Source organism: Sinocyclocheilus grahami, unplaced genomic scaffold (genome assembly GCF_001515645.1).
Source record: "Sinocyclocheilus grahami isolate Dianchi unplaced genomic scaffold, SAMN03320097.WGS_v1.1 scaffold517.1, whole genome shotgun sequence".
NCBI lineage: Eukaryota > Metazoa > Chordata > Actinopteri > Cypriniformes > Cyprinidae > Sinocyclocheilus > Sinocyclocheilus grahami.
In genome coordinates this window covers 234057-249921 of record NW_015505696.1, presented here as the reverse complement: position 1 = coordinate 249921, position 15865 = coordinate 234057, and the positions used below count along the sequence as shown (strand labels likewise).

General features: G+C 36.1%; 1 pseudogene; it reads left to right on the top strand.

Moving 5' to 3' along the window:
- Positions 1 to 15865, top strand: part of LOC107554856 (plexin-A1-like) — a 139328-nt pseudogene that overhangs the window by 73510 nt on the left and 49953 nt on the right.

The window sequence follows — 15865 nt, the reverse complement described above, 5'->3', positions numbered from 1 at the left end:
ATGTTGAGGAGTGGTACACTATATGGAGCGCTAGCAGACACGCAGCAATATGGAGCAGCAGATGTCGTGTAGAGTGTATTTTAAAAACAAGCAGATGAATTATGGGGACGTGGGCCAAGCTTTTTCACTTTGTCTGTTTTCTCCATTGATCTGGCAGCTGGTCCTGCAGGCCCTCAACGTCCCAGATCTTTCCGCAGGGGTGGACTGTTCCTTCGAGGATTACACCGAGACCGAAGGAACAATACATGGATCACGGATCTACTGCCTCTCGCCGTCAGCCAAAGAGCTCGTCCCCATCACACGCCAGCAGAGTCAGTAAACACACACTGCTAGATCATACACACTAGCACTCACTAGAAGCTTCTCTTCTAGATCTCAAAGTCTTGAAGATCTTCAAGCTTTTGACTGATAGTGGGTTTGATGGTTATACAGTATAACACCTTCAGTCTGTTCCACAGATTCAGTCAGTGGTTTTGTTTTCAGATCATCATCATATCTGTCCTGTGTAGTTTGAGGGTTTATTGTGTCCCAAATATGATTGGGGATTGAGAAGAAGCTCTTATTTAGATCAGGCTGCATTAAGAATAAAATACTGAAACTGAGTGGTTTGTGTAAGGTTTGGTTGCATTAATGGTTTTTTAAAATGTGCATTCGGTCACGGAATATGCCAATTTTGACCCGTCTAGTTTCTGTATAATTGAAATGCTGCATCAAAGCTGTTTGCCATTGATGTTTCATGCTTTTTGATTGTCTGAGAAAAAATTAACATTTTGTGAAAAGGAAAAAAAAATCATAATTAAGAGGAATAAAATTGCTCCATTTCAGAGTCTCAAATATTAGTATGTTAATACAAATATAATATGCTGAAGGTGCCTGGGTAGTGAACAGCAGGGTTATTATAGTAAACTTAAACAAAAACCGTAAAAGAGCATTTGTGTTACTTGTAATAAAACATTAAATGAAATCAAATACAATATTTAAAAACTTCATCTTATTTCATTTCAGTTGCCCAAACAAACATTTCTCATGTTCATAATAACTTGATGTACTGAATCAACTAAAAGTAAAACTATATATATATATTTAAAAAAACTATATAGACAAACATACACAGATCTGTGATTTCAAAACACAATTTTATGATGCTGTGTGTCCAATATTAATAAGTATGTGCTTATAGTAGAAGATTATGAATTAGGATGGAGCCGTAGACTTTATTAAACGCTATAAGTGTTTAGTATCATGAATCTAAAATTTGCTACATTCAAAACCGTTTTAGTTATGACATAAAACGGTGTCTATATTAATGCACGAGCACACTAATGCACTACATTGTCTGTGGTGTTATAAAAGCAGAAAGCCACTCAAGGTTTCAGTGATTTTATCACAGTTAAGTGCAAAAACTCCTGACACACGAGTGTTTAGATAGCAGCTGGCTCTGCTGTTCTTCATCCAGAGGCAGATCTTATTAACCTCTCTTTTTAATTTTATTTTTCCCTCTGAAGGAGACACTCATGTGGTGAAGCTCTATCTGAAATCGAGGGAAACGGGGCAGAAATAATCAGCTGTGAGATTTAAAACTAGGTCACACTGCTTTTCTCTGATAAGACCAGCTTGTGTACTTGGATAATCGCATGATTTTTTATTCAGTGCGTCCACATCTCTAAAAGCGCAACTGCAATTTAAAGGACTGTATTTTGGATAATAAAGTGTCATTATGGACATTGTTGAAGCTGTAGATGATTAAGAAATAAAGCAAGAGAAATTGTGTATGAGTTTCACGAAACCTGTCAAGAACATTTCCAGGTCATATTTCCTCTTAAAATCAAAAGAAGGAAATACGATTTTTTTTTGCCAATTGAAAAGCCTATTTTTGAGCCTTTTTTTGCGATATTTTTATAACAATTAAAATATGATAATTTCCTTCCCTCAATTTATTATTCATCACATACAGCTTTTTCTTTAGAATAAAAAAAAATCTTAATGTATTTTTTAAATTATGTAATCCAAAATTCTTATTTTCATTGCTTTATTGCAAAAAAGTGATTTCAATCAAAATGTATGATAGGCGATAGTTTTTGTACTACCTTTATTTTTAGCTGATTTAAATGGGGGAAAAAATTGTTACATTAGTTAGATGTACAGATGTACATTAGTTAGATAGACACACACATTAGATAATGTGTGTACAATTGTTACAAAAGTTGTTACGTAATGACAGTTGAGAATCATAATCATGAATCATGAAAATAAAGGTCATTTATTTATTTGTGTTTATATATATATATAATAAAATGCATACTGTATATAAATTATTATTATTTAAATTATGTAAAGTAGTGTTGTCATTGGACAAATAATTACATTCTTTCTTGTAAATAAATTCAATTATAATAAAGAAGGGATATAATTATACAAAGCTCAGAAGTTACATTTTACATTGCAATAATGAGAATTTGGGAAAATTTGCTTAATTTGCATTATGATAATGAGAATGTGGAGACAAAAAGGTGCTTAATTGTCATGAAAATAATCAATCTCATGCAAAACATCTTAATGGTTGTGAAAAAGCAAGCTTCATTTTCTTTATGCAAAATACAGTTTCTTTTCTCCTTTCTTTTCGAGGAGAAATATGACCTGACCGCTTTTTTTGAGATTCACCCAAATGGAGTTTGTCCGTGATGAGGGCTATCGGAGGTGTTCGGTGTCCTTTTTGTAGGAGGCTTTAGAACAGCCCAGCATCTTAATGAATGTGAGTGAAGGAAATGACCGTCCCGATGAGAGAGTGAGTGTTAGATTTCTGTGTGTGTGGGGGTTTCTGCTGATCGCTGATCAGGGACGCCCTGAAATCATCGCCCGTCTGTGGGGGAAGAGAGCTCAGCGTGAGGGGCTTAAACCAGAGAGCCCTTCAATCAGCCCCACTCCAGACGGGACGGGGATTAAACCCTCTCTCAGGATTGGTGCAGGGGTCAGGAAGAAAAATAAGGTCACATTTATATTTTAAATTACAGTTGTCTGCTTTATCTGATAACAATCAAATCCTCAGAGATGTTAACTTAAAAGCATTGTTTTATTGTATGTAAAATTATAAAATATATTTTATTTATTTATATATATTCTCTCTCTCTCTCTCTCTCTCTCTATATATATATATATAAATCTATATATATATCTATATAGATATAGATAATTAAGATATATATAATTTTTTCTTAACTTGCATTTTTCTGGTTTATCTAATAACACAATCAAATAATTGTGAAAAGCATTGTGAATGCTGCTCTTTAAGATACCTGATTTCATTAGGCAATCATTTCTCAACTCTGATTGGACAGCTGCTCTCAACACAACGGCTGATTGGTCAATTAGACCCTATGCTTGAATCCATTATGAGGTCAGAGCTCTTTGTCCTAAAGCATCAGTTAATGTCACTGAGTGAACAATTTTGCCGGACTTAATACTGAATAATTGAAACAAATGACTTTGTATTGCAGTCAGAAGCCTCAGATGCTTTCAGAGTCTGTGAGAGACCCTTCAATCGAATTAAAAATGAGCCGTTTTCACTAATACTTGTTTGTGTATTTTGAGTTTCTGTCTGTATGTACGGTTCCGTCATCTAAAAGGTTGTGTTTTAGTTAATATGTTCCCTAAGAAGGCAGCTGCCAATAGCAGCAAGTCAGTGCACTCTTTTTTGGCACATATTTCCACTTTCTCTCTCTCTTTTCTTATCTACTCTGCTCGTGTTTTAATGGGAAGTCCTCATGTCTTTTTGATCTCTCTCTCTTTTGTCATCGCTCACTTTCTTTCTTAAACCGGAGACGCCTACTAAAGTGGATCTTTGTGAGGGAATGAGAGATTATTTCACACTCTTTCATGGGCAGAATGAGAGCGTGTGAGGTCAAAACACAAGGACGCGTGTGGAGCGCTGTGCTTTCTGACTCTGTAATGTGTGTTGCGTCTCATCTGTATTGTTCTGTATCTCTCCAGGTGCTTGTCCTGTGTGAACGGCTCGTTCCCGTGTCACTGGTGTAAATACAGACACTTGTGCACACAGAACGCCAACGACTGCTCCTTCCAGGAGGGACGCGTGAACATGTCAGAGGTAAGAAACACATCCAGAAATTACTACGAAAGAAGTCTCTTCTGCTCACAAAGGCATTTATTTGATCAAAAATACAGTAAAAATGTGAAATATTTTTACAATGTAAAATAACTTTCTGTGTGAATCTCTGTTAAACTGTAATGTATTTCTGTGATGCGCAGCTGTATTTTCAGCATCATTCCTCCAGTCTTCAGTGTCACATGATCTTCAGAAATCAGTATAATATGCTGATTGATGCTCAAGAAACATTTCTGATTATTATCAATGTTGTGCTGCACAACATTTTTGTGGAAACCGTGACACAATTGATTTTTTAGGATTCACAGATGAATAGAAAGTTCAAAAGAACAGCATTTATTTGAGAAAGAAATATTTTGTAACATTAGAAATGTCTTTAATGGCACTTTTGATCAATGTGTCCTTGATGAATACAAATATTAATTTCTTTCAAAAAATCTGTACAGCACCTTTAAAGATAGGTGTTACAGTATAAAGCACATGCTGAGATGACGAGCCAATTTTAGTGCGATTTAGCATCATCTTTTTTTAGAGTGTAGTGTAACTGATTATTAAACTTTAATAATTATTATAAATATTTATATAGCATTTTTTTTTTCTGCAAACAGACTCGAATTTTCTTATGAAAATGTAAAAGCAGTTTATTTTAGTATCAATGATATACTATTATAGTTTTTTTTAAATATTTTGATCAGTTTATAAATTGTTTTTATTTTCAATTAAACTTTTAGTAATTTTTTGGTCTGTCATTTATAGTTTATTAAAAATACATATGTCTATATAGATTTTATTAGTGTTTATTTCAGTTTTAGTTGTTTTTCAATACTTATTCTATTTTTATGTTAAGCTAAATTTCGGTTTACTGTAAAACATGCTGTGCTATGTAAATGTCAAGCCTAATTTAATTTCCTCTCAATTCATCCAATCCGATCTGATGGATAAAATCAAGTCCCCGTCCGTTTTCTCCTCATTTAATATCCAGTTTCAGTGCATCACAATACAAGTGTCACACATCACACAGTGCCAGTGTAATGGGCTGCAAACTGCATTTGACATTGGGTTTAAACACTGAATATGTTCTGATTGGCTGTCATTGATTTGTTCTCGCTTTCACTGAGTTGTCACTGGAAACCTGATGCATCATCACGGCCGGTTCGGACACTCAGCGGCGTGTTTATCTCTCTCGTGTGATCGCTCACGTTTCCTCCTCCTCCGCCCTCAGATTTTCACTCATGAGAAACTCGATCTGTTATACTGTTGCGAGCGAGAGGAGTGAGATAAGACGATAGAGTCCGATCATCGCCGCTCGCTCATTGGCTGAGTGCGAGTCCGCTGGGAATCTCCCATAATTCTGTGTTTTAAAAGCCTTTAGGAGAGCAGATGAAGCGCGCTGGTTTCCTCTAATAGACTCCAGATGTGTGCGAGGGAGAAAGTGTGAGCCGAGTGAGGGGAGTGGGAAGGTGCTGGCACTAACGTGGGAGATTACATTATAGATGTGACGCCATGTGTTTCACCAGAGCTCTGGCTGAGAGAGAGAGAGAGAGAGAGAGAGAGAAAGACAGAGAGACAGAAGCAGGGAAGAGGTGGAAAATAAAGCGTGGGCCGCGGGAAGGAAAGGCGTTGGCGGAAGGAAGGTTCCTCAGCCAATCAGACAGTGTGGTTTTATGCATCTAATAAACTACGTTTGAGTCAGTTCATGCACATTTGCCAGAATAAGTATTTTCCTGAAATCTGTTTGCTATCTGCCAATGAAACATAAATTACTGGCTTTGAAATTATACCCGTAAGATATTTTACCACAGTTTTAATAACACTAGGCAGAGGTTTTATGCAAAACATTTTTTATGAATGTTTTTAAAATGATCTCACCAGGAAGAAATGAAACATTTTACATGTTTAGTCATGGGGACATTTGAAAATGGTGATTTCTAGGCTTTGATGTCATGGAAATGTCATGCAAACATTCATTTTTGACTATAGCTTAGCTCATATTAAAATTTCATTTGGCTAGAAATCAGTGTTTATGAGTGCAAATTGTTTAAAATAATTTATAAGAAATCCCAGTGCAAGTTCATTCCATGCAATCTACTGTAATATAAAGAATTATTTGTGATTTACACTGCCATTCAAAAGTCTCTTCTGCTTATCAATGCTGTATTTATTTGATCAAATACAGTAAAAAAATAGTGAAATATTATTACAAGTTAAAATAACTGTTTTCTATGTGAATATCTGTTAAACTGTAATGTATTTCTGTGATGCGCAGCTGTATTTTCAGCATCATTCCTCCAGTCTTCAGTGTCACATGATCTTCAGAAATCAGTATAATATGCTGATCTGCTGCTCGAGAAACATTTCTGATTATTATCAATGTTGAAAACAGTCGTGCTGCACAATATTTATGTAGAAACCATTATGCATTTTATTCTTCAGAATTCTTTGATGAATAGAAAGTATAAAAAAAACTGCATTTATTAAGCATATTTTCAAAATCTTTTGTAACATTATAAATGTCTTTACTGTCACTTTTCATCAATTTAATGCATCCTTGATCAATAAAAGTATTAATTTCTTAAAAAAATAAAACTCCGAATGCACAGCCACTTTTGTTTTTAATGTAAATCATGTTGACGTCTGTACTTAAGTTGAGTTACTGGGGATTTTATGTACCTGCCAAATTCGGCGCTTAATTGTGCAAATGCATTCGTCTTTTCTGCACCTCTGAAGGTCTGTGCTGAGCGTTTGTTCTCCATTCGAGTATAAAAGCAAGAATATATCAGTGATGGTGTCTGTTAGAGGCTCCGAGATGATAAAGATTAGAATAAGTGCGGCAGAAAGAGTCTGCGTTTCATTTCTAACACACGATTTGCTTTTACGCTGTCGGTTCTTTCACTTTTCCTGTCACGACGCGCTGATATTCCTCGTGTAGGATTCTTTCTTATCTCCCCGACTCTCTGTTTGAGAGCCGCAGAACAACCAGACAACGAGTGACAGCCGGTTAAAGTCGATCAGGCTGAAGTGAGGGAGTTTTATCACATGTGTGCTGTGAAACACGCCAGTCGTCATGACTACAGCGCCTGCATTCCAGAGAGACCTTGTAAACGGGTCACATGGCCTTTAGCATCACCTCTGACCCCATTACCCACAATTCTCTGCTCCAGCATGCCGACATTCAAGCATGTCTGTCGTTTTCAGCTTTTTTCCCCTCTCTGCTCTGTTCCTTTCTTCTCAGTTCATATCTGCCACCCTGTTGTATCTTTCCCCTCTCTTTCTCTCTCTCTGCGTCTGTGTAATATTCATCGCTGGGCAGCTGAAGCGCAGATCTAATCCACTTTGAATAATTAAACCAGAGGAGGAGAAGAGAAAGAGAGAGGGAGGTGCAGAGAAATGACTTTATCAGAGTGATTACTTCCTCTCCTGTCTTCTCTCGCTCTTTCTCTTCCTTTGTTCTTGGCCGACACCTTCTTTCCAGCATGCATTCTCTCACACGTTCACATTTATATGCATCACTGGTTATTTTTAGCGAGTCTGCTCCGTACGCTGGTGCGCTGCCTACCTAGACTGTATTTTTAGGCCTCATTGGTGTCCTGATGCAGAGCCGGGTCCAAAAGATAGGCAGCAGCTCTGTGCTGTCTTGTAAGATAACTAGTTTCTGTTGAATTCTATAGCGAGGTCTCATTGTTTCCTTCACTGAAAGGCAATCCCAGAATGCATTGCGGTGAGTCATAAATCATGCGAATGAGGTGTGAAACACAAGTAACACCACGGTTACTGGATTTGAAGTTGGAAGCGTTAATTAGTGAATCGTGACTCTTGGAAAATAGTTGGAATCAGTATAATTCTAGTATTATGAATATTTTGAATTAGCTTTATTATTTTCAATTTTATTTAAAATTTTCGTAATTTTAGTTTGTGAATTTGTCATTTAATATTTCTATTTAGCTTTAATTTATTTTTTATTTCGGTTTTAGTTTTAGAACTTATTTTATTTCAGTTATTTGCCAAGGCAACATTTCAGATTTTTTAAGTTTTTTTTTGTAATATTTATATTTGATTATTTATATACTATTATATTATTTATTAATGTATTGAATGACCTTTTATGTTTATATTTTCAATTGTAATTTGTTTGCTTTTTGGTAATTTTGTTTTGTGAACTTGTCATGTTTATTTTGTATTATTTTTTTTAATATTTCTATTAAGCTTTAATTTATAATTTCAGTTTTAGTTTTATTATAACTTATTTTATTTCCGTTAATTGCCAAGGCAACATTTCTGATTTTTGTTTAAGTTTTTCATGTAATATTTATATTTTATTATTTATTTACTATTATATTATTTATTCATGTTTTGAATTACCTTTTATGTTTATATTTTAAATTTTAATTTGTTTGCTTTTTGATAATTTTGTTTTGTGAATTGTCTTTTTAAAATATATTTCTATTAAGCTTTAATTTATTATTTCAGTTTTAGTTTTATTATAACTTAGTTTATTTCCGTTAACTGCCAAGACACCATTTCTAATTTTAGTTGAAGTTTTCATGTCATATTTCTATTATATTTTAGATTTATTTCAATAACTAAAACGATTAAAATCATTTTGGTAAACATTAATAACACTGACTGATATTGATTAAATAAATCAAAAAGTTGTAATTGTACATTTTGACTGTGCAAATAATTAATTCAAATATTGTTTATTGTTGATGAAGAATAACCATAAGTTTTACAGTAACTATTACTCATTTTATTGAATTTTGAGACGACAGGTCTGTGCGACACAACTGCATTTATTAATTCATTTTCTGTGCCACTGCAAGTATAACAAAATACTCAAAACATCAATGACACACCTAATGCTCAGCCTTTGCTCTTCATTTAGTTGAATTAGCACTATAAAGCTTCTTGTCTTTGTCAGTTATTGAAAAAGAGAGAACTAAATACAGAGTTTCCCATTGCATCGCTTTATTTTTTCACTGAGCAAACTCACATTTCCAAACTTGTAGGCTGGAAGTTCCCAAAGGAGTCTGAAGACAGCAAAAAAGCATCCAAGATAGCAGACAGAGCCTAGAGAAATATTGACTTTCTTCATTTAATATGAAAAAGTAATTCAGTTGCACCTAATAATTGTGTGTGCTGTGTATTTATGCTTTAATGATCAAGTTTTTTTAGCATAGCAACATGTTAATTTGCTAGTAGAGTCTTGTGTTCTTTATATCAGTTGCTTTTGAGGCTCTACTTCAGTTAGGATGCAGTCTTTGAAGACGCTCCCTCTGTAGACAGCACCGGCGGCTCACTAGGGAACAGATCCTCGTCTGAAGAGCTCTGACATCTAAACGACGTTTGCTTTCCATTCAATTTAACACGGAGATATTTAAATGAGGCCATTTACTTTAAATCAATTGAATTTAAACATTTAAATGAGTTCAGCACACTGACTTGAGGATGATCGGTGGCTTTCTGACGGGCTTCTTGAAGTCATATTACGGCTCGTTTTCCATTTATTGCACAAAGCTGTGTTCAAAGTGGATTTTATGGTGCTTGTGCTCCGGGCCGCTGCTTACCGGACCAAATATTAATGTTTCATGGTGGGAGATATGATATTTTCAGAGCAGGTATGGCATAGATAAAGTAAAACCAATAGTCTTTGAGCTGCTTTTGCTGCAGAGTTAATAATTGTTTGTGCACACAAAACCATTCAAATGCTGCATTTATTTGATCAGAAAATAGTAAATATAATGCATATTAATAGTAAATACAGTGAAAATTGTGAAATATTATTACAAATTAAAATAGGTATTTTCTATGTGAATCTCTGTTAAACTGTAATTTATTTCTGTGATGCGCAGCTGTATTTTCAGCATCATTACTCCAGTCTTCAGTGTCACATGATCTTCAGAAATCAGTATAATATGCTGATTTGCTGCTCGAGAAACATTTCTGATTATCATCAATGTTGAAAACAGTCGTGCTGCACGATATTGTTTTGTGGAAAACGTGATGCATTTTATTTTTCAGGATTCACAGATGAATAGAAAGTTCAAAAGAACAGCATTTATATGAAATAGAAATCATTATAAATGTCTTCACTGTCACTTTTGATCGAATTAATGCATCCTTGATGAATAAAAGTATTAAGTTTCTTCTTAAAGCAATCCTACTGACCCCAAACTTTTGAATGGTACTGTATGCCCTTCTATGAAGGATTGTTTTATTATTTTCTTTGACTAAAGGATCATGATGAACGTGGTATAGCCATCGTTGTTTGGCCACACAAAGCTCAAGGTTTGCTTCTGCAGAAGCCCTTCAAAAATATCCAGGCTTTCTAAAAATCCCGGTGGAACGTTTTGAACACTTATTCAGCAAACATCCTTCCTCATTGCTCGTTTACGTCTGTAAGGTTGCTGTGGTTTACTGGCTGACCGGACGCTGCTGTGGTCACTCTTTACGCTAAATAAGCAAAAGACAGGAAGCCAGCGCTGTTACCAAAAATACTGTCAGTTTATGGATGAAATCAGAATCACATCAGGAGAATTTCCTTCGGTTTGAGGAGGGATTGCTGTCTAGACGCCTGGAGGAATGCCTGCTCTTGGTTTTGTCCTCTTGATCCCTTGACACCTGCTAAATGTACACTTGAGGCAAACAAAAGTGTCTCATGTTTGCCTCAAGTGTATACACACACACACACTCGCACTCACACTCACGCACTCTCTCATACACACATACACATACTCTCACACACACACACACACACACTCGCACACACTCGCACTCACACTCGCACTCACACACGCACTCTCTCATACACACGCACTCTCTCATACACACATACTCTCTCACACACACACACACACACACACACACACACACGCACCCGCACTCACACTCACGCACTCTCTCATACACACATACACATACTCTCACACACACACACACACACACTCGCACACACTCGCACTCACACTCGCACTCACACACGCACTCTCTCATACACACGCACTCTCTCATACACACATACTCTCTCACACACACACACACACACACACACACACACAGAGCAGTGAGGTATTCTGGGATATTCTCCAGATAATGTCGGCGTCCAGCTCGTTTCTCCTGCAGGTCTTTGCGTGACATTGCTCCATATGTTCCCCATCAGGCTTGTTTAAGCAAACGTCAAACATGTCAGCTGGTCTGGACGACTGATCGCTCGATGTCCTTCCTGTGTTTTGTTGTTTCAGTAAGAATTATGCCCCTTTCCAGAAGTGTTTGAGTCAGCTGATGATAACAGATGCTGGTCTTGTTTTCACAGGACTGTCCTCAGATTCTGCCGTCGACTCAGATCTTCATCCCCGTCGGCGTCCCGAAGCCCATCACACTGTCGGCACACAACCTTCCACAGCCTCAGTCCGGTCAGAGGAACTACGAGTGCATCTTCCACATCCAGGGCGAGACGCAGAGCGTGACGGCGCTGCGCTTCAACAGCTCCAGCATCCAGTGCCAGAAAACCACCGTGAGTTTCACACATCATCTCACTGGAGCATCAACACAAGCAGCTGTTTATCGAGACAGAAACCTACTAAAGTCTTTCACTTTTCAGGTTTGTTCCGTTCAAAAGTTTGAAAAAAAATTCCAGAAACTTTCCAAAAATCCTTGGAATATTTCCAAAAATCCTGGAAAGTTTCACAAATTTCTGGAATATTTCTGAAATTTACTGGAAATTTCCCAGTTTTTTGCAACCCAATCTGTGACTCTTGAAAAATAAAATGCATCACAGTTTCCACAGAAATATTCAGCAGCACAACTGTTTTCAACATTGATAGTAATCAGAAATGTTTGTTGAGCAGCAAATCAGCATATTATACTGATTTCTGAAGCATCACGTGACACTTATGGAAGTCCATTTCTGCCACATTAGAAAAAAATCATGCTTTGGTAAATCATAATTATGAGATATAAAGTCAAAATTATGCCACAAAAAGATGCAGCTATTAGAAAAAATGTTTTTTTTCTCAGTCTCAGTTTTGACTTTTTATGTCATCATTCTCATAATTACGATTTAGTGTCTCATAATTTTGCCTTTTTAAAAAATATCATATTTAGGATTTTTAATCTCATAAATATGATTTACTAAAGCATGTTTTTTTTCTCTCTTTTATGCGGCTGAAATAATCTTCCGCAGAAGACTGGAGTAATGATGCTGAAAATTTGTGCATCACAAGAATAAATTGCATTTTCAAATATATTCACATAGAAAACATATTTGTAATATTTCACAATATTTTTTACTTTAACATGTTTTTTTAAATCAAAGAAATGCAGCTTTGGTGAGCAGAAAACACTTCTCTCAATTAAAAAAAAAAATAAATCTTACCTTTATGCATTAGGCTCTTTTGAAAGACTGTATAATGTTCCCTATAGCGCCTCTTGTGGCAGTGCTGATAATGCAGATGTTAATTGTAGTCCAACACATTTCAGATGTCATGTGGCAGCAACAAATGAAATTGATCTTGGATATGAGTTTGCGTTCACGCACTTGCATAAAGTAACTCACAGTGATGAATTAAGATGATATAATCTTCACTTTCATATCATTGATTCAGCATGTTAAATAAGAAAGCAGTTAAACTGTTATTTTCAGATGAAATCACGTTAAGTTAGATTGAATCCCACCATCTAAATCACATGATGATATCAGAGTCACACATGTACATACACACACTCCAGTGCATGTGACGCTCCTGATAACGCATGCTGATCAATGCAATGATGATCTATGATTAATCCCCCGTCCTCGGCATGTGCATGTGTGTGATATGGGTTATTCATCCAGAGTGCATAGATTATAGTGAACTTGTGTTATTCCTACACACTGTTGCAAACATACTTAATAACCGGCGCATTGATCTAATAAGAAGCGTGGCAGATGAGAACAGTATGTATATCCAAACACACACACAGTGTCTTATTGTTTTGTTGAAGCAGCACAGATGGTGGAGGATTCGTGCTGCTGTCCGTTAGTTGAAAGCAGAAACTTATTTGGCAGAGTTTGAGCATTATAAACAGCTTGTGTCTGTGTAGATGGGCGTGTGTTTTTGGACTCGAGCTCTTCTCGTTGTCTCGGTTTGGCTGCGTGTTTCTCTCTGGACGATTGGGTTGTATTGTGTTCTTGTGGTTTCCATCTGAAGGCTCTTCTTGCACTCTAGTGGTCAGAACCGACCCAAAAACTGCATCAGTAAGCATTACACATAAACACACTCCTCCCTCGTGGCGTCTGAACCGCTGGGATCGTGAGCTGGCGCTCGGATGCATGGGAAAACCACAGCTGGCATTCCTCTAACTGGATAAAGCTGCACTCGCAGGAAGTGAGAGGGGCTCATGGGAAATGTGGTTTGAAGGGCTGTCAAGCTAGATGATGACAAATGTGTTTTTGAGCTTAGTATATACACTATTGTGTATCTCTTCCGCTCATTTATTTGATCAAACATGCTGGAAAAATCATGAAAAATATAACAATTTAAAATAGCTGTTTTCTATGTGAATATATAGTAAAATGTAATGTATTTCTGTGATGCGCAGCTGTATTTTCAGCATCATTACTCCAGTCTTCAGTGTCACATGATCTTCAGAAATCAGTATAATATGCTGATCTGCTGCTCGAGAAACATTTCTGATTATTATCAATGATGAAAACAGTTGTGCTGCACAATATTTTTCTGGAAACCGTGATACATTTTATTTTTCAGGATTCAAAAGTTCAAAAGAATAGCATTTATTAAATAGATATTATTACAAAAGTCCTTATTGTCTCTTTTGATAAATGTAATGCAACCTTGCTGAATAAAACTGGTAATACTAATTATAATAGTACTACTAATAATAGTAGTGAGGAATCATTTATCCATAAAATTATTAATAAAAATATTAATATATAATCTCTGGATCGATTTATAAATATATTTTTTTTTAAATGAAACATAAGTTAACCGTATCTTTCTGTGGCTGCATTACACATGCTTGGTAATCACGTTGCTGCATTTGTCCCTGAAGACACGTCTGACGTACAATATCAGCTCAATATTCATCTTCCTTTATGAAGCTCTTTCAGTCTGTCAGAAAACAGGCTGGGAGGAGAATAGAAACGAATAGAGCGGCTCTCATGAGTGTGAGTGCGTGTGTGTGTGTGTGTGTGTGTGTGTGTGTTAATTATAATAGTACTACTAATAATAGTAGTGAGGAATCATTTATCCATAAAATTATTAATAAAAATATTAATATATAATCTCTGGATCGATTTATAAATATATATTTTTTTAAATGAAACATAAGTTAACCGTATCTTTCTGTGGCTGCATTACACATGCTTGGTAATCACGTTGCTGCATTTGTCCCTGAAGACACGTCTGACGTACAATATCAGCTCAATATTCATCTTCCTTTATGAAGCTCTTTCAGTCTGTCAGAAAACAGGCTGGGAGGAGAATAGAAACGAATAGAGCGGCTCTCATGAGTGTGAGTGCGTGTGTGTGTGTGTGTGTGTGTGTGTGTGTGTTGTGAAGTGCAGCAGAGTTCTGATGAGAACCAATTAGAGGAGACACCGATAAAAAAAAGATGATTAATTACAGTGTGAGAGCGACACAGCAGTAATAGATACTACGGTAAAGAAAAATGAAGCAAGAGAGAATGAGGAGAGAGAGAGACTGTAGCCAGGGGCTGTTCAGGAACAGCAGAGGCTTTTAGAAACTCACTGCACCTGATCCTGTGTGTGTGTGTGTGTGTGTGTGTGTGTGTGTGTGTGTGTGTGTGTGTGTGTGGGGACAGCAGATATAGAACTGCTTTAAATCATTAATCACTTAGGAGAAATAAAGTTTACAATTGAATGTGGAGGGACTTGAGAGTAATATTATTTTAATGATAGTTATTGTATGAAGATGAGTCCGAATGATGCATTATTCTCTCACTCTTAAATGAAGTTTAAGTGGAAAACAAAAAGCCATAATTTTACCACAGTTAAGCTTACAACAGCATTATCAGAGTATTTAATTTATTGCATTGTTCTGTACTCGGTTGGATTTTATGTGTATATCTCAAATTTGAATGAACAACAAATAAATTGGTCTGAATTAGGTTAGCTTGATATAAGCACACGCTTTTATTTTAATATTTATTTGCTTTGGGAGAATTGAGACATTTGCCCACAGGGGTCCATGTTACAACATCCCCGGAGCAGCAAGGGTCCCGCTTCAGGACACAATAGCCAGGGTCAGAGGAAGGACAAGATCATTAAACCATCAGCTGAATCACTAAATCAACATCCTTCAGCGTCCCACATGAGACTCCCACCGCCAAACATATGATTACTGCCGTGACTGTGTGAAGATCAGATCAACAAGACAAAAGAAAGAAACTATGACTTGGCTTATTATAGCTTTGAAAGGTTCACTACTTTGTATTTTTATTTCTTTTTTGGAGTTTGCTTTTTAAGTTCAATCTCATTTTATTTAGTTTCAATTGTTCAGAAACTTCATTATACGTTTTAGTTTTACAGCACAGGATGTAGTAAATATCAGATGAGCACATCTTGTTTAATTATATACATTGATTTTTGTCTGTAATGCATGCATTTATGCGTTTATTTGTTTACTTATGCATGCATGCATTTATGCACTTGTTTATGCCTTTATTTGTTCATGCATGAATAATTTATGCATTTGTTTTTGCATGCTTGTTTTTATTCACTTATTTATT